Here is a 21,542-nt window from a genome sequence, read left to right on the forward strand (position 1 = left end):
AACGTATGAAATAAGTAAGTGTAGTGTTTTTGTTTTAAAATACCGCGCGGTAGTAAAACAATTTTATTAAAAAAAAATCGAATAAGATTTGCATATTTTTTATACTTATTGATTTCTTAACAATTGCCAGCCTGTATTTGCGATGTATAGAAACAAATTTTTATTTTTCTTCTATCATAAATAAAAAGTAATGAAAAATCTGCAGCTTAATACTCTCCACAATATTATTGACAGCAATTCAATAAGACCGATTAAAATTTCATTTTCTTTTATACTTGAATTTATTTATAATTTTCTTTATATACGTACATATATACGAACCAAAGTTAATAATAGTAAAAATAATAATACGCTTAATGGATTATAACCAAAAAACAATATAAGTAATAAATAACACGGCATTGTCTAGTAACTAGAAAAAAGAAAAAAAAAGAAAAAGTTAAAAATTTTAAATTTTAAAATAATGTAGGTTAGGGTATTTCCCACGGGGAATTAATACAGTAGTCTTAAATACTAATTGACAACTCGTAAATAAGCTCTGTGTATAGAAGACTATATGAAAGTATATATACATACATTATTTTAAAGTTTATTTAATTCTTGTCACTTGTATGATATTAAAATTTAAGCGTCTTTGTAACAATTAACATCTTTTTTGGAATTCATTTTCAATAAAGAATTTTTTTAATTAAATTCATAACATTTCAAAATTAAGCTTCTGTATGTTTTCTTTCTTCAAATTTGCATGTCATGTATGTATGTGTGCGCGTCACAAAGCACGGCTTCCATATTTCTATTAACCAAGAATTTGAAAAAATCTGTTTTTTATTTAGTGTTGATAAAACAAAATTAAAATTCAATAATCACTTTACTAATTGACTAAAATATTAAAATTATTTCTCTTTTTATACTTTCTCGATATTTCAATAATGAAAATATAAACATAAGTATGTATATAAAGTTGTGTCGCTTGAAAGTTTCGCGACATTCGAAGATTTATTAAATTGAATTTTTTTTTAAATTTTTTTAATCGAATCTTTGAGTCAACAGGAATTTAAATAAACACTATGGCCATAGTAGATCTAACCAGTATACTTATTTACTTTTCTTTTGTAATTTTTTTTCATAACAAAATTTTTTGGGGAAAATCTTTAAAGCGAATACTTAGTTCAAATTAATAACTTAAATTGTGCTACTGTAATTGTTTACAATATATTTCAATTACAAAATGGTATACTAACTTTAGATTTCTATATAGTCAAAGTAAAGTTTCATTCGAATATTTGACCATTTATGCTTATACGGCTTAAAAATTTGAAGATATTCTAAATTACTAACCAGGTAGTTTAAGTAAACGCTTTCAAGAACCGAGTGTCATCTCATTCTGCATGATCTAAAGAATTGTATTATAAAAATTTAACGTGTTTTTCTGGTAATTAATGTTATTCATGATTTATAATTGAGTCGATTAAATGCTTTAATTAAAAAATTTCAAAATCTACCTACAATGTTACCAAATCGCGAAATTAGTCATAAATCAAACCAGAATTTTTATTTTTATTAGGAATGCTCATTTTATATTAAATTTTAAAAAATGCTTTAAAATAATTAAGAAATATTTTCTTGTTTTTTTTTTCTTAATTGCAAACTTTTGAAAGAAATTCGAATACACATAAGCCATTTATTATTTAAGCGCTATTTATTTAAGTTAGTATTGATATTTTAATTTAATATTCTATAACTTTCGAATTTTAATTTTTTTCTTCATTATGTTGTTTTTTAGAAATGAGGTTTTTGAGTGATTTTTTTTTCAATAAAATTTTGCTGATTATTCACAATAGGAGGTAATATTTTAATTTAAATAGTGAAAGTGCTATTTAGGAAATGATTAAAATTTTTTTAATTCTAAAATATATGCTGCTGTGTTCAGCATATAGTTAATCATTTATACGATTAATCGTTATCAAATGAAATATTATAAATTAGTAATATAAAGTATGAAAGTAAATTTTAGTAGAAATCTATAGAGTTGTTTGGCAAAAAATAAGTAAATATTGTGACCTTTCGACTAAGTAATTTGAGTTAAAAATAAAATGTGTCAAGATTTCATACGAGGCTTCTAATTAATAAATTTCGAACTTAATTAAAATTTGAAAGCCAAGAGGAGTTTGTTGCCATATTGCAATTAATTTTATGTTTAAATTATTCATTATTATTTGTTAAGATTATTAATTACTATTATAAGCGTACTTAGTAGATCTTACTATTACTTAGAATTCCATGTAATTATTGCACAGTTAAGTATATATTTCTTCAGATAGTATTCATAATGTTGTCCGAGTTATATTTGATATTATTCTGTTGAAACTAATTTTTCAATTCTACGAAACTCGGAAATTTTTCAATTAAACTACATTACACAATTTAAACATGCACAAATACAAATATAAATGCAAATCGATTGCATGCATAAAAATATTAAAAATACATTGTTGTATTGTCCTTTTTATTTGTGTGTTTGAGCTCCATTTTATTGTGCAAAATCAATTTTATTGAGTTGAAGGACATAATAGATTTTTTAATTAATTGGATTATGACACCAAGCAGTTTATTTTCACTTGTTAAAGTTTCATATTCAGTCTGATGTCATTGCACGGAAATTATATTATATTTAAAATACAATATTAAGGTTGTCGCATTTTATGAACACTAATAAAGAACATTATTTCCGTATATAAAATGTTTAAAGTAAAAAATACAAAAGCTTTTTACCCTCCTTTAAGTAAAAATAGCACTTGTACATATATATAGTTTTATTGTAATTCTAAATGCCACCAAAAAATCTTATAAGCATAACGTATACCCATTTTCGCATTGGTTCTCATTACTTCCTATTCCTTAAAAGAAAGCCCATATAGTTTTTAAAAAAGTTTCCCATTCTAAAGTAGAATGAGAGCTCGAATTATTCAAGCATATAAACAATTTGATATCAAATGTATATACCGTTAGATTAATCCTACGCCTTGGAATTGAAGAAACTTATGCTTGTCGTTGTATTTTTCGTTTAGAAGCTATGGCAATCCGAACAAAAAATATACTATAAATTAAACGCAATATGGCATCAGTTGTAGTAAAAACGACATTTTCCTTGAAAAATAATGTTTTTTTGTATCCTTTTTTTTTTTGGGCTTTGCAGATTTTAATACAACAATATTGTTATTTAAGAAGATTTTTTAGATTCGAGTCAAAGGAAAATAAATATTCAAAATAATCTCCTTTCTTTGATTCTATTTATTTTATATATCATGCCGCATTAAAATTTTTTTCTTCATTTCACCCCCATTACTCTTTCTATTTTTTCTTTTTCTTGATTTCGTATGAGTGTGTGTGTTTGTGTGTTCCAACTCCAAATGAAATGTTTATATTTTTTGTTCTATAATGTGATAGTACAAGTACAAACAGAAAAGATCAAGTTTCACTAGTATTTATACGATACGATGACACAATGTATTGGTGCGGTAACAATAAATAATCGTAATATTTTACCGGCAAATATTTGTATATAATGAAACATAATGTACATAATAACCGACGTTTTTGTTGTTGCATTAAATAAGATTTTCTTAAGGTTAAGACGAGAAAAAAAAATTCCAAAAATACTTAAACTCGAACGACGCGTTGCGACATTTTTTTTTTTGTTGTTCATGTTAAAAGAACCGGTAAAAAAACTGAGTGTAATTAAAAAAATTATTAAGTATTGCTAATTTATAAATAAAAAAAATCTGGAGAAATATGTACGTATACATATGTATATGTATACGAATTTCAGATACAATACAATTAAGAGTGTACAAACAAAGTGTAATTTATTTTGACAATTTATTTTGACAATTTTCCTTTTGGTTTTACAATTATGTAATTAACACGTGTAAATAATGGAGAAAATATTATTGATCTTTGTTTTTTGTACAATTTGAATTCGTAAATGCTATAATAAATTCAATTACTGCAGACAATTTTTATTTTAAGAGAAAAAAAATTTTTGTCTATTATTGAAATTTAATTTTTATTTAAATAATTTGATATTCAATTATTTTTTTAATTTAAAGTCTAAAACGTAAATTTTTTTGAATCTTGACTACATTTTTTATAGATTTTGGAAAAAAAGAGATACGAATATGAAAAAATTCTTCTTACTAGAAAATTACACGAATATATTATACTTACTCACTTATTTCTCACTCGGCGAGTAAAAATGCGAGGATACATAATCAGGTGTGTAAATAAATTATATTATGAACATTTAATTTATATGAAAAAATGTTATTATTTTTAAATACCTAGCTCAATTTCGTACACTCAGAAAAAAACAAATGTGTATCTCTCAATCAATGCTGAAACATAAATCGAATCAAGTTATTATAAATAAATTGAAATAACTCGTTTCCAATAAGTATGATTTGACTGACTTGATAGTTTATTTTAACACTATCACTGCTTGGCCGGACCATATTTATTTTAAAAAACCCCTAAATCTGACTACATACATACAGCTATGGTCAAAATAATAGGAACACCTAATATTTTTGTTCATAAAATTAATTAAAGTAAAAAAATTTTTTCTTGCAAGTTGAATATGTTTATTTATTGAAAGTAAAGTGTTAAATAAAGTCTTTTTAATTTATTTTTTTAACAAAAAATTTAAAAATTCATATGAATAAAAACATAAAAGAATTTTTCCACTTCTTGCCTTTCAAAGTTTGCATTTTTGTCTTGGACAAAAAAATAGAAACACCTAATTTTAAGCTTAAAAACTAACAAATTTTTGTGACTAAAAGATTTTTTTTCAATTTATTTAATTTTTACGTAGTTAATACTTGGTCGGAAAACCTTGGTTTTGTATAATTTGCCTATATCTTCTTGGTACTGAGTTAATTAGAGCCTGACACCTTCCAACGGGAATGTTGAACCATGCAGCCTTAACTTCTGCCCATAAATAGTCCTTAATTGTTACTTTTTTTTTAGAAACGGCTTCTTGTAGATCCTTCCATAAATTTTCTATTGGATTAAGATCCGACGACTGCGCTGGCCATTCTACTAGCAAAATATTGACTTCATGAAACTATTTTTGTACGTTTCGTGCAGTATGCTTGGGGTCATTATGTTGTCATTATCCAACCATGTTTTACGGTCTTGCGCGTGAACCTGGGGTTTAATTCAGTATTTGGTGGACGTTTAACGAAGGTAGGAACATCTGGCCCAAATAAATTAATTTTTGTTTCGTCCGACCAAAGGATATTGCTCCACTTCTTTACACCCTCTGGCCCACTACACTCCGAATGAGTTTTAGCAAAACTTTTTCTATGTTTAATATTGTTTTTACTGACATAGGGAACTTTTCTAGCTTCGCAACCAAATAAATTATTTTTGTTTAATATTCTGCGTATACCACTCACATTAGCCTGACACTCTTTTAAAATTGCTTTTGAAGATTTGAATGGGTCTTTTTTACATATCAGTACAATTTTTCTGTTCAGTCACTTGTTTACTGCTTTCTTCCTCGTGTTTCAGGACTTTTATTACTTTTTAAAGCGTTAAAAACTAAATTAACTGAACGTTCAATAATTGTGGCAATTTTTTTTAAACTTTTTCCTTGGTCTCTTATGTTGTTAATTATTTATTTTTCCTTAACACTACAATGATTCGACCAACCCATAATTCTACAATATTTTTTCAATTTTTCAAAAAATTAAATTATTTGAATATTATAATTTAAATATTATTCAATATTTGCTTAATTAATTTAAAAAAAATTAGTTTTATTCATAAATAAAGCTACATTCGTCGGATGTTTCTATTATTTTGACCAAGTGAAATAGGGTATTTTTACTTTCAAATGGTGAATTCCCGCAGATTACAGTTTTTTAGTGACAATAAATATATTCATAATAAAGCATAATATAGCAAAATAATTTTGCAAAAGATGGCATTTAATTCGAATATAATTTACAAAAGATATGAAAGAAATTAAAAACGTACATATATTAAGTGTTTCTATTATTTTGACCATAGCTGTATGTGTATATTTGTTTTAAATTTATTTCTACTTAGTTTAAAAACTTTTTCTTTCAGTGTGTGCACTTAAAATGTTACATACCTATTATAAAAATTCTTGATATTTTTTATTACTTTGTGGTACATACCAGAATTTAGTAAAAAAAAAACTACAATAAAATTTGAAACTATAAATAAAAAATTAAAGTGTTGTTTAGTACTGAAAAACATTTATGAAGTGCTAACTAATTTCAATGTGCTTATAATTAAGGTGCCATATTTTTTTCAATTGCCCGCAATTTTCATTCTTAATTCTATTATTTTGACATTTGCTTTTCTATTTTCTTCACAATATTTTCAGTAAATTAAAATTCTTTTTTTTTTTTTTTTTGCTTTGCTCTTTTTCTTTTTTAATTTTGTTTATTATTTTTGTTATGTTTTGTTTTGACTGACATTGGATAATAATGATGAAGTTGGTGTATGGAAGTGGTGTGGTGGGGTGGTGGTGGTGGCGGTATGGTAGGTGATGCGGGCTAAACAATAAATTCAAGGTCACGAAAAACGCGAATATCGCGAATAAGGAAAATAAGAATACAAAAATAAAACAAAACGATGTTAATTTTTTTTTCTGTCTTTTCATTTGTTAGATGTTGTGTTTTCGATACGGCTAAATAAATTATTAATGAAATTTTAAAGAAAACAGAAACAAAAAGTTAAAAACATTACTTAGTTGCTACTTAAATATTTTTTTTTTGCTTTCTGTTGGCATATTTTTTATGTACGCGATTAAATCGAATCGAAAGTAAGTGTATAATTTCGTGCTTTCGAGTAAATTTTTGTAAACATGTATGTATGTATATTATGCTATTATTTTGTTTTAAAAATTTTAAAATCCAATTTAAGTATGTTTTTAATATGGTACAAGGGACAAGGACAGATTTTTATAAGAAATTAAAAATTTTTTTCTTTTTAAATTTTATTTTATTTTTTCACTCATATTATGTACATATACGAACTTACATACATCAATGTTACATATTTACTTTTAATTATGAATAGCTGCATATGACTATGTAATGTAGTGAATGTCATTTCCTTGACAATAACTGTTGTACGAAAAAAAATATTATGATTTTAAATTAAAATGTCAGTCAAATTTTAATGAAAAATATTATTTAATATTTAAGATCTAGGCTAGATATTTGCAATGTGAAAGTTATTCAAATTTAAAAATTTTAATTAAAATAACAAGAAAAAATATTTGTTTTTTTTTTTTTTTAATATGACATCGTTGTTGCTATTAATGTAATTACTTAACGATGTTGTTTAACAAAATTTTGACCTACTTACACTAAGTGATCATGTAAGTAAACATAATAAATATGTATGTACATCCATTGTGAAAAAGAAAAATCAAATTGGACCCTATCTTTGGGCTAAATAATTATAAATGCAAGTTGACAAATATATATCTGGTCAAGATGAGGCATATGTATGTATGTATGTGTATATTTTAATTGGTCGCTTTTATTTTAAATTCTTAACTGATCCGGAAATCAATTTTCTTTTTTATTAAAATATTTTAATGTATGTTGGTACGGCACGTGTATTTTTTCTTAAACTAACCAAATTTCTTCTGTATGTTCCACAATTATTTAACCACATGCCCCATTTACTTAACTTAAATAATTGCCTTAATGCTGAATCAAAAAAAAAAATAAATTACTTAAAAGTTCAACTAAGTGCATTTACTTAACTTGAACTTTTTAAATTAAATCAATATTAAATAATGACAATGAAGCAATTTTAAATATTCTTACTTGACATACTAACATACATACATACATACATACATACATACTTAATTTTCAAACAAAATAAAATTATTGAATGACGTTCAAATTCTTTCTATATTACATTTGTATTTGAGAATGTATGTATGTATATAAGTATATATGTACATGTGCATATGTTAAAGTTTATCGAAAAAATATGAAATTTAATATTAATTAATAAAATTTTAAAAATAATTCCAAGTAAGATTTTGAATAATATGTACGCATATGAAAATTATTATTTGGAAAATATTGAGCTCATTTTGAAAACAATTTTGAAAACAAACGATTTTTAGAATAAAATCAGTTCCGAATTGATTTTGTGACGGAAGGAAGATTATTCAGTATCCGAACTCCTAAATTTGAAAATAAAATTAAAATACCCCGATAATTATAGATTTAATCTGAAAAAATTCTGATGGTGAAAAACGAAATTCAACACTTACGTATGAGAGTTCAACAAATTAATGCCAGTGTCATATTTCTCTTCATCAGAATAAATTTCAATGTTTAGGAAATAATAAAAAATTTTAGACTTATCAACTTTTGCTTTTGTTTTGTTTTGTTTCATTAATGATTGTACTTATTTGAAAATTATGACTAATATGAGTATAAGGACCTTCAGTACTACCTTAATACTTCCTTGATACTACTAAATTACAAGTTTTATCAAATAATTTTGCATATGAACACAAAATTTTTAATATAAATTAAATGGTAGCATATTGTGAAACATGAAATTTTACTTAAAATTTCTAAATTTATGTATGTAAGTACGTCCGTTAAAAAATATATAAAAAAAAGTGAAAATATTAATATTTCCAGTTTTGCAATTCTGTGTTTTTGTGCATATCCCTTTGGGATAATATTTAATCTTTTATCCTGTAGACTGTTATTACTGTAATATGCAGAACAATATTTTATTGAATGAGTTTTTGTTGCCAAAATAATCCTGAATTATGTTTTATTATTGTGTGTTCTTTTTAATTTTCTTTTTTTTAATTTATTCCTGAAATTCTTCATGGAATTGTGAGGCATACTATATGAAGAACAATGTGCAGTAATATTATAAATGTTTACTTATTAGCTAATCTTTTTTTGTATTTAAAACTTTTATTATAACAATGGAGAAGCTCACAATTTTTTAATTTTCAATGTGGAAGAGAGTCAACGTACTGCCATATTTACTTGCTCTAAATTTTTAACATTTAATTTAAAATATTTGGGAAAAATTCCGAAACTTATTCAGTTGTTTTTTTTAATTTTTCTTTTTTCTTAATTTTTAAAATTTTACTTCCGCCAGCATGCAGTATTATTTGAGAGAACAATAAAACTTTTTTTATTACTTATGTAATGTCTAGCCGATGCTTTGAAAATTAATTCCCAAAGTAAAAGTATATCCAAAATGTGGAAAAAAAGGCATATTGTCTTTCTACTCGTATTTTAGAATAAAAGAAGAGAAAAAAGTAAAGATAAAAATTCTATTGTTTTATAAATCTGATGAAAATTTCATCAGATTCAAGTTTTAATAAAAAAAAAAAAACTAATATCCAACACCAATTTCCACTCCATATCTATGTACATATTTGGCATCGGACCATTACTATCATCGTTATTAAACCGAAAACGTGAATATATAAAAAATTGTCTGCAAAACTGACCACATAACCATATGCCAAATTATTTTTTTAATCATGAAGATTTATAGAGTGTGCCGTTGTGCTTTTTTTATTGTTTTTATTATGTTTTTTAATTTATCATGCATACAAATATTTTTTTCATTCCCCTTTTGTTTGTTTTACTATTTTAGCGATTTCTGCATGACAGCAGACAAAATCTAAACATTTCAAATTAAAGAATCATTATTATCCTTTAAAAACGTATAAAATATTTTATGTGTGTAACAATTTTGTGCTATGTAGTGTTGATATGATGGGTGGTTGTGATTTTAATAAAAAGGGTGGTGATACGATAACTTGTCTTCTGTTCTTGTAATTATCTATGCGGCAAGGGTGCCAAATTTTAGATACCCTTTTTTAACTGATCGTATTGTAACCAATAAGGAAGGTATTGTGATTGAACTAAATAAGAAACGACGAGTTTTTAAAAGAAAATATTTTCTCTGAAATAAAGAAACGTAAACTATTTTCATTGAGATATCATAATGTGTGGCCTCACTAATTCCATTTTCATCTGAATCGATTTTATCAAGAGTGTATATGTATCTGTTTTGTTTTGTAGATGTTTTTGAATTATATTTCATCAATTTTTGAATTATAGTTCATCAATTTCAAAATAAATTTCAGAAAGAAATCTAATTACAGAAAGTGAATGTCTGCGTTAAGAACAAAATTTGCATCTTGACGGTTATATATTAATGAGTAAGTTGCTAGTGATCTTTTCGAAATTAATGTGCATTTAAAGGGTATTTATAAACAATTTATGCGTGCCTTCCGTAAAATCAATACTTAAGTCCGAATATATTGAAATTGTTAAATATAATGTTTTTAGAGAAAGAACATATAGCAGATGGTGATGTACTGATCACACCAGATTTCGTTTTGTTTTTATTAAAAGGGAATTATAAATGTGCAAACAAATGATATTCTATATGGGTCTTTCGATTTAATCGTCGTTGCACGTGTGAATACCAATAGTGTGTATTTCATATAAGTATGGTGTATATTGGAGTTCCCTTTATTAAGCATAATATTATAAAATCGTTATATATATATAAACGAAACTATAAAAATTGCAACAAATAGTATTCATTTACAATCATATAAAGGATAATAAGGAAATTATAAGGGTTTTCATTTTATTTGAAAAAATAAAAATAAAACCGTTCTATGTTTCATAATATTTCTCTGTAATAAAATGCATAAGAGGAGGGTGTCTTAAAATACCTTATACGTAAGTATATACTTACACGGATACTTTAATATATATTAATATATATATACGTAAAATTAATAAGAATTTTTACAAAAAGGTACGTTGTCGTTTGAATATGTACAAGGGTATTTGTTATTCTAGTTATACTTGTAAGAAAATTCCTTCACTTACACCACAGTTGTGTCTGAGTATGTTAGAAAAATAAATATAAAAATTTTATCCTGAAAATCCTTTTTAGTTTACTGAGTAAGAAAAATGGAAAAAGACAATGTACCATTTTAATATTTTTAATACTCAAAAGGGCTTTTACATTTTTGTTATCTTTTTTCTACATAATACTTGATAGTTACTTATAGAATCTTCAAAATAAAACTCTGATGCTGGAATTTATATCAAATACAGTGTTCTCCAAGTTGTTATCAAAATTGTCGCAAACTAAAGGTATTATTATAATGTTCTTAAATATATATTTGCAGATTTGAATAGATTGTCTTGTATTAGAATTAAAAAATTCTATAATAAATTATTAAAATTTTTCAAAATACATTTGGATTTTATAGCAAAAAATTGAGTTAGCAGAGAGATCAAGAAAGTTGTCAAGAATCTAAAATTAAAATTAAAAAATAAATTGGAGCCTTTTCGCTAAAAAAACATCAAAATAACTTGTTACACTGGTGAACTTGCTTTCAGATTTCAAATATGTATGTATGTATGTATATTAAAATCGTAATAAAAAGAGCATTTAGTGAGTTTTCTATAATTTGGAATTGATCAACATAATTACTTATTGGGTAAATCTAAACGTCATGCTCATTGCCCTTTTGAAATGAAATTTTTCTAAAAAGTTTTCAATCCAAGTTTGAAATTATTTTGCAAAATTTTAGATTTATGAATTCAGGATGAAATTAAATTTTAAATTCAGCCCCAATTTCATTTTTCACTTAAAAAGCATTTTCTTTTCTATACCATTTAATTTGGGATTTTCTTATATGCCGGTGATGTCAGAAAAATTTTCAGAGACTAAGAATGACCAAAAAATTTGTGAATGCGTGGGGAAATTATGAAAAATTGAATAAAATAAGGAAAGAAAACAATAAAAAAAAAGAACGTATAGGAAAAAGGAAGCGATGATAAGGGAATTCGGAATATAAATAATTTTCCTTTTAAATGTAACGATGTATAGTTGAGGACATTGAAATGTAAAGAAACATACAATGAAATTTAATATGGATTGTTAAATTTTCGTAAAAACAAAAAAACTTGTAATCTGTTTTACCGTTTTGTTAGCAAAATGAAAAATATTTCCCCTTAGGATAAAGTTTTTCTTTGCATGGATAACAGCTCGTTTGGTTTTAAATTTTCACTTAAAATTTTATCTCTGGATCCACGAATGTAGAGCCCATTACCCTAAAATTAGTCGACAATTTTTTTTTGTTATTTCCACTTCAATACGATTATGACGTTTTTATAATTCCTGTGCTTTAACAAGTCATATTTTTTATGTCTTGTCGGGCATTCTTATCCTACAAGCATTTTCCTTTTTCTTATCCTTCAAGCTAATATATGCTCTAAATCTAATGTTGTAACGAATTATCAGAAGCTGCATCATCACACATTCCTACAATTTTTAAATATTAGTTTAAAATACAAGTAAGTTAATGTTGATTTGCAGATATTTTGAAAAACAACCAACTAATACTCGTATTCAAATAAATTGTCCTTAAAATGTTTAAATAAATTGAAATATTTTTATGCTTATTTTATTATTTATAATAGGAGGGTTGTCATTTCTGAAATGGAATTTCATTTTCCTTTTTCTTTTGCTTTTAAATTGATAAGAATTGCTACTTTTTCTTTTCTTCAAATGTCTTTACACTTATACACATGAATATGTATATAGATGTACTCGTACTGTTAAAAGGACAATAAATTAAAATGTCATGAATATAGCATGAAAATATTAAAGAAATAAGGAATTATGGTCTATAAATTTTACCATTAACATAAATTATATTATTGTTTAAATGACAGTGTGTTTGTGTGTGTGTAACAGTTCGTAATGGTGACATATTTTTTAGGAAGCGCTCATTTGTATAGAGCACGAACTTATTATTTTATTTTATAGTATTTTATTTCAATTCTGATGCTATATAGTTTCCATTTAAAACCTTTTTTTTCTTTTTAATTCAATAGTTTGTCATTTATGAGAATTTCTTTGAAAATATTCATGCACTGAAAGTAAATAATATGTATCTATGTACCCATGTATGTACTCGTATGTTGATTTTATGTCAAATAAGGTAAATGAGAAAATAATTTATTTTGTTCAGATAACTTGGCATTCAATTTTCTTATTTATTATTCTAAATGTGTTTTTTTCAACATACTTACATATACATAGAAAAATTCTTCTTTATCTAAATAAAAAATCTGAATTATTTATCTAAGTAAATATAAAATCAGAATCGGAATCAAGATTGAGATTCAAAATTTTAGGAAAATAGAAAAAGGTAAGAGATAGAGAGAGTATTATGTTTGATGAAAAGCAGTATGTGATGTGAAGATTTAGTAGATTTTCAAATGTGATTAACAAATTTTGATTTAGAATAATAAAATACTTTACTATAAAAATAATTAAATGCTTGAAAAATTGTATATAGCCCAGTTTTTAATAAAAAGCAAGAAGCAATTGCTCGTAATAATGAGAATTTAATAGGTCGCAATTTAAAATCAAAAAGAGAGATAAAATAAAAAGCTTCAAAATATAATGTCTTTAAGAATTAGAGTCTGTTATTCGACGTTTTAAAAGCCTATATATTGATAGAGAATTTCAAGGCATATTTTTTTATTCACAGCACAAATGAGATTTATGAGTTCAAATTTTGAAGAGAAATCAAATCGTGATTAGAATTTTAATTATATGATAACAGTAGTAGTTTGTTTCAATTAAAGTAAATTTTTGATTTTTTCTAGTGAAAATTGGAGTTGTGCTGCTTATCGTATTAATACTTCTTAAAATGTTAACTACATTTATCTCTTTTAAACTTCTTTACCATGAAATAAAAATCTGGCTAAAACCATATGGTAAATTAAAATTGATTTTTTGAATTTTTTGTTATTGGAATTGTGTTTTATCTCGTTTCTTAACGATAAACTACTCTAAAATAGGCTTTGAAAATCATATGAAGGGTATTGAAAATAATTTTAAAAAATGATTATAGTTTTCTTAAAAATCGGCCTTCCGCAAATGGGTTAGTAGGGTTAATTCTTCTTGGGTTTTTCATTTCAATCTCGTCAACAATGTTTTAAAATGTGAGCTTTATTTAAGTAAAAATTTTTAGAATACGAACTGTTTTATTATAAGTACTACTGCTAAACTTTTTTCAATTTTCACATCTGTTCAACTACTATTGTCAATATGTAATTATTTTTGAAAAAATACAGCTTTTCTCTTGGATAAAACCAATTCTAGTTGCATATAATCTTCTACGGTTATTTTAAAGGTAGTAGAAATTAATAGCAGATTAATAGCGAATTAAATAGGAAAACAAAATTTTTCTAAAGTAAACCATTTTCTATATCTTCTTCATTATTCATTTATGAATTTTATTTAAGGAAATTCATAAGCTTCTTCCATCATCAGCACTTTCATTTCTTTACTTTCGATTCAACTTTTAAGCAAAAATATACTTAAATTGATTATTAAAGCAAAAAATGGATTTTTTTTTATTTCCAAACATTCCAAAACATTTTCCTTTTCTTTCTCCATGAAAAGTACATTTCATTGTTCCTAACTGTCTGTTTGTTTCCTTTTTTTTTGAGATTCCTTTATTTTTATTATTATTGTTATTATCCTTGAAAATTTCTTTGCCAGTAATGTTTTTGCGTTCTATGTCACAATGAAATAAATAAAAAAAAAAATGACAACAACATGACGTGACTGACTACGTTAAAAAAAATCCTCTGTCTTGTTAGGTTGAAAAACTTTTTTTTTTTAAATAAAAGTTTTTTGAGCTTCAAAAAAAGCGGAAATGCTTAGATACACATTTAAGTATATAATTCTCATTACTCTGAAAATAAAACCATTGAAAATTCTCTTCCATATTTTTCCTGACTCTAATGACACCCGTAGGCTTTTATATTATTATTTTTCATAATTTTTTTTTTTGTAATTCTACATAACTTTAAAAAAGTTTCATTTATAAAACTTTTTCTAAAATGTTTTATAACAGAAGCACAATATGAATACCAAACTTCTTTACCCTTGCTTCTTGTTAATATCCAATAATCGCGCATTCTTATAAAACTTCCCTTAATAACTACATGTACAATTCATTTTCAAGTTCTCTTTACCCTTCAAATCTATTCTTTACGTAACCATTCAAATAGAATTTTTCTGTTTTATTGTATTCGTTATGTTAATTTTAACTCAACACCCCCTAATTCCGTCTCACCCGGTATTAATTTTTAAAATTGTGCATTCTTATAATATTTTTCCGTATTTTTATATAAATATATTATGTATGTATTGAAAGATACCATGGAAATTAAATATAAAACATTTCCAGAAACAAAAATCTACATTAATAAAAAAAAACAGTTATACTTCTACAACTTTTTAGTACATAAACGGTATCCTTTATAATTTTGTTTTATTTTTTGCCACTAAGGGAATTTCTGTTGTTTTTTGTGGGTTCAGTTCACTTAAAAGAATATACACAAGTATATGTATAAGAAGCTCTCTCTAATAAACAGAATTGAAAATTGTTATAAGGCTATAATCACAATAAACATAATTCATATAGGTTTGTGTTAGTGTTCTTATATCTTACATTGTTGCAAATTTTATTACAAGTAAATAAGTGGTTTCTCAGGGCTTTGCGATAATAAAATTTAATGCGGGTCGTTTAATTAAAAAAACAGGAAAAAATAGATATGTAAATATAAGATGTAAAATATAAAATAATTAGACATGTACATAATAAGTTTTAGTAACTATACTGAATCAATAGATAATGCTATCTACAGCTTTAATAATTTTTGGTTGAAAATGAAACCTAGTGAAGATAAAAGAATACGAGAGTGTGTTCTATAGCTTGAAATGCACTATAGAAGGCATTAAAGGAAAAAGAAAGACGTAAATTGTAAGACATTAAATGCAAAATGTTTAAGATGTTAAAATATAAAATGTTACTTTTTAATTGTAAAGCTCTTAAATAAAATTGAGAAAACAAATCAAGTCAAAATCAAAAAAAATTTAAAGACAACAAGATTATAAGTTACTCTAAATCTTTTTAGACTAAATTGGTTCTCGTTTACCTAATTAAGTGTGCTAATTATTTATGTTGAAATTATAGAATCTATCCAAACATTTTCCGTTTTGGTTTTCTTTTTTTTTATTTGAATTTGACTTCGACCTCGATTCCGACTCCAATTTTTGTAAAATTTCAAATTTTTGTTTTATGTACGTACCCTCATAATTTTCTTCAAATTATTTTCATTTGCATTCTATTTGCACTCATATACTTATAACTTTATAGCTTATGCATTATGATAGACTTCCAATTTTGGATTAATTCTTTACATTGATTTTAATGAAGTTTTATTAAATGTTTTAAATCCCTGACGTATAATATACGATAGATACTATGTATTACAATATTTGTATAGTGTTTTTATTATATAATTTTCACCACAGACAAAAAATTTACGACAGGTATGGTATGGTAAATTTTCAATATTGATTTGTTGCCATCCTTTTCTTTTATATTTTTTTTATTATAATTTTTATTATTTGTTATTATTATTATTATTTATTTATTTCACATTATTCAATCATGTCTACCATTTTACCGTATTTGTATGTTTATTCTACAGTTTATTATGTATAAATATACATAAATACATATATGTTTTATATAATATACATTTACATATATATATATATATATATATATATATATATATGTATATACATAGATAATTCAGGACATTTTTATTGATTTTCCTTTTTAGTTTTTTTAGTATAAGTAGAACTTATATTCTAGCTGTTTCTTTTTAATTTTTTTGAATAAGACTGAAACGCAAGCCAAAAGAAGAAAAAATAAAAAAAAGAAGAAAAAAACAACTTTTTAATATTGTTTTTTTTTTTTTGTATTTAGCTTTATTTATTACACAAACACATACATATGTATCTGAATTCAGTTGAATTTCAAAACGTATTCCATACAAAATATTCCATACATACATACATATATATATGCAAATGTTGTATGACAACAAGAAAATGACTCTCGACATTATTTATAAAAGAAAATTTTGTATAGCTGTGCCAGAAAAAATTATAACGTGTGTTAAAAATTGTTTTTTAACAAAAACTGTTATAAAATTGATTTTATTTTTAAAACGCATGTCAAGTGTTCTTTTTTAAATGCACTCATATTTCTATACGCATATTTTATTTTATTTTTCTTTTTTTTATTAATTTTTCACACTTTGCTGAACTTGCAAAGTTTAATTAAATTTATATACATAAATGCACATGGTGCCATTGAATGTCAAAATGGTCTTCAAAACGTTGATAATATTTAGGTAAAGATTCAAATTCAATAATTTTAAATTGTAAATTTGATTTTCAATGTTTGTTGATGCAAATGAGGCCACATAATATAGCATTATACTTATATTCTATTTTTTTGATAATAGTTTTGTACTAAGAGTTGCAAAAGTTAATTTTATTGTGCTAATTGGAATTTTGAATCACAATAGTAATAAACCTTTAGCAGCATAATTACGTGTATAAAATAAATTCGAAATCGAGATAATACAAATACAAGAATTTTCAAGTTTTGGATATTTAAAAACCCTTAATAAGTTAGCTATATTTTATTTTACAAAAAATTTTCGCAACATCTAACTGACAATTATTTCTAAAACATCTTCTCCGATTAAAGAAAACTACAAAACAAATGGTATTCAAGAAGAATATCGGGTTTCTATTAGTACATGTATTCTAAACGCGCATTCTATTAGTACAGGTATTCTATTGTAATGAAATAGCTTGTGTTGTTTTGTTATTCTCTTGGCATATAAGGTGAATAAATTTTTTTATGTAGAAATGCGTGCATATAAAATATATTTTATGATATAAAAATAATTTTAATTTTTAGTTCTTACGACTTCCTTTAACTATTTCTAGTCAGGAAATACATTCATATATATATTTTTTCTGACTGGCAAAATTTCTAGTATTTTATTTGTTTTTGTGTTAGAATGTTTAACATTTTCATTGGTTATAACAGTTGTTGTACTAACATCTTGGTAAGTATATTAAAATGGAAAGAAAAATAAAAATTTCCAAATAAATTGAGAAGCGTAAAAAGAGGTTCCAAAAAAAAAATTATAAAAAAAAGCACAGAAAATTGCATAATAATTTTTAACCCAAACTTTATCTGTAAACATTAAAATAATTATTTAAATTCCAAGGGGAAACATCAAATAAATAGATGCCAATATAGAAAAAGAATATATGTACATACATAGGTATACACAAATATAAATGAATATTTCCCATTAAGTAACATATTTACAGCCTCTAACTGAAAAGCTTAGCAAAAGACATAAGTACCACTATGTTTGTGTATAGCTCGTGCAATCCTTGTTTTTATAATGTTGCATTTGTCGGTTTGATTTTAGCTAAGTATCCTTTCTTATTTAAAGCAGCAAATCTATAAATATATATCTATATCTACTTTCTATAATATGCAAGTTGCAGTAATTTTTTTATTTCTGTCTGTTTTCGATGTCCAGGTATGTACTTATTATTCCTGATTGCAAAATTACAGTAATGGTAATATACAATACTCAATAATTTAGCATTGCAGTAATTTATAATTTTAAAGGCATGTTCCGTAAGAAATTAAAAAATTTTTTATTAAATATTTGTAAAGATTTTTTAAAAAAATGATATGTAAGACGTAAGGACAATTATTTAAAATAGACAAAACCTTAAACGACATTTGCAAGCGATACGATATTATTTAAAATACAAAACTGGTAGCTATACGACTAGGTAATAAGATTAAATTTAAGCATGAATTAAGGCTCAAGGACGTCACTTAGAAATTTTTTGGCCACGGTTGTATACATTTGGCCCTTTCGTTTTTGCTTTTATTAACACAAAATTAGGATTACCCCAATTTAATTTAATTTTTTCTTATTATTATTATTATTTTTGTTAGTATTATAAAACCTTAATTTAATTTAACATTTAAGAGCTTATACGGAATAAAAATTTTTGGTTTTATTTTTTATTATTTTTATCTTTTTATTGGTAGGTATTCACTTTACTGCACATTTAATGTAAGATGGGAAAGTGAGTGGATGGGAAAGCAGTAGTTAGAATTAGAAAATAAAAAATTGCTTAGGTGTATGTATTTCACTTGACTTCATTTCTTTTGTTTTTATATTTTCTTTCTTACGTGCTATTTTAGTTTTTCTTCCCCACAATTACATTGTAGTATTTGTGTAGCATTAACGTTATTAAATTTCAGTTCTTCTTTGGCTTTGCTAACGATTATTTGTTCTTCTTTTTTGTATATACATACATACATACATACATACTTATACTAAACTTCTTTTACTAGTTCAAGGTTATTTTTTTTGTTAAATTTTCATTTTTCTTTTCTTTTAGTGTATTTTTCCATTTATATAATGTGGTTGAGTAGTTGATTTAACAATAGAATTGGAGCAAAAAAAAATTTCAAAAGAGAAAAGCTTAACTAAAATACTCGTATAAATATTGATTTGTAACATAACAGTAATTATTGTTAATTTATATTGTTGTTGCTTCATTCTCCGTCTTAATATTTGATCATTAAATATTTGAATTAAGGATATTTTTTTTCTTGAAAGAAAAATTTTGCGTCTTTTGTTATTCCCAAATGAAACATTTGACTAAATTTTTTTGGTTTATAATATTATGAGTCATAAATTAATTATAAATAAATTGTTAATCCCAAATCAAATTAATAATTCAATATGATATGGGTCAAATATTGTATTATAACACAAATTTATCTAGGATATTTATACATAAATACGAAAATATATTTACAAAATACTACAAAAATAAGACCGAATGACCTTGAAAAATTAATCCATTTTTAAAAACTATATGCGTAACTGTGTGTATAACTTTACAATATATGTACGTATAATATGTATGTACTCATGTGTGTATATTTTTGACGAAACTATTTCAAATATTTATCAGCTGTAAATAATTGTTTATGAAAAGGGTCTGCCAGTATTTATTTTAAAAATTAATTTTAAAAAATGGTGATAAAATGTGAAATTCCAAACTATGAACTTTTGAATTCTTTAATCACCTTAATTATTTTTAATATCCGTAATATTTTCGAGCAAAAAAGTACTGTTAGAAACTGAATTTATATAAAAATTTTATAATAAATTGCAAAATTAAAGAGTGTAATTTTAAAACAACCCATTAATGTCCCATACAATGGCAAACAGCACAATAAAATAAATGCGTATGTTTTATGTTAGTAAAGAGAAATTTTGTAAACAATCAGAGCTTCTGCACTTTCAAATTTAGCCGATCTTGTTTATTACAGTAATTTTAATTTTTATTTAGTATAACACTTAACATTTTAAAATTAAAACGAGAAAAAATAGAGTTGACCGTGTCAACTCTGTGATAGCCGTACGAATTTGTTATCCTAGGTGCCAATAAATATGTTGACCATAGCTGACTATGGGACAGACTATAACCTTTATTTGCCATATTACCATTTTAATTTATGAAAAATTTCAATACTGTGTTTTCAATATTTCCTATGATATGGCCATGGTGCTTTCAATATTTTCTATGATGTGTTTTTGAAGCTGTATGGTAGCTACTCGAACCAGTACCCCGATCATGTCCAATTAAAATAGGGTTCTGGCATTTGCTATAATAAATAAATCGTGGAAATTTGGTGAACTTATCTCAATTACATCTCGGACAGACAGACAGACAGACAAAGCTAAATCGACTCAGAATTCGACGCTGATCAAAAACATACACTTGAGTCTATATCTCAGACCATTATTTGTTAGCGTTACAAACGGTAAGGCAAATTTAGTATACCCTTCGAACGTACGTTCGTATATGGGTATAAAAATAGTTTTCTTGAAGATTGAATGAAAACAAGTAATGTGCAAAACTTTAAAAACGAAACAAAACAGAGACTATATACATATTTTAAAATACTTGAAGATTTCTCTTCTATTTTAAAAATAAAATTATTGAATTCAAATTGATATTCTGTAATCATATTGAAAAACCCATTGTCTTTACTTAAATAAAAATGACGAAGTCTACTGGAAAAAACGAAATTTAATAATTAATTAATTATTGTTGTGCTGAACCTTTTCTTGTTAGTGTCTGAACGGAATTTGAACAGTCTATACGAATTTTTTCTATTCTTTCCTGTTTTTTTTTTTTTTGTTCATTAATTGTGGTTAAACATAATTCACGTGTATAAAAAGGAAAATTATAGAATAATAAAATATAAAATAATTAAAATTGTTGTAAGAATCACGGAATTCTAGTGTAGTTTTTGATGCTTAAAATTTAAATTGAATGAAACCACAATGATCATAGTTAATGAATAAAAATTACAAACTTACTAATTTCGAATAATTATAATACTAATTAAATTTTTCAAGAATTGTATAAGCAATATTACATAACTA

General features: G+C 24.6%; 1 protein-coding gene across 1 annotated transcript in view; it reads left to right on the forward strand.

Moving 5' to 3' along the window:
* Positions 1-21,542, forward strand: part of LOC129610924 (uncharacterized) — a 121,452-nt gene that overhangs the window by 11,179 nt on the left and 88,731 nt on the right. The window lies entirely within an intron of this gene.

The sequence above is a fragment of the Condylostylus longicornis genome, unplaced genomic scaffold, assembly GCF_029603195.1.
Source record: "Condylostylus longicornis isolate FDR11 unplaced genomic scaffold, ASM2960319v2 ptg000048l, whole genome shotgun sequence".
NCBI lineage: Eukaryota > Metazoa > Arthropoda > Insecta > Diptera > Dolichopodidae > Condylostylus > Condylostylus longicornis.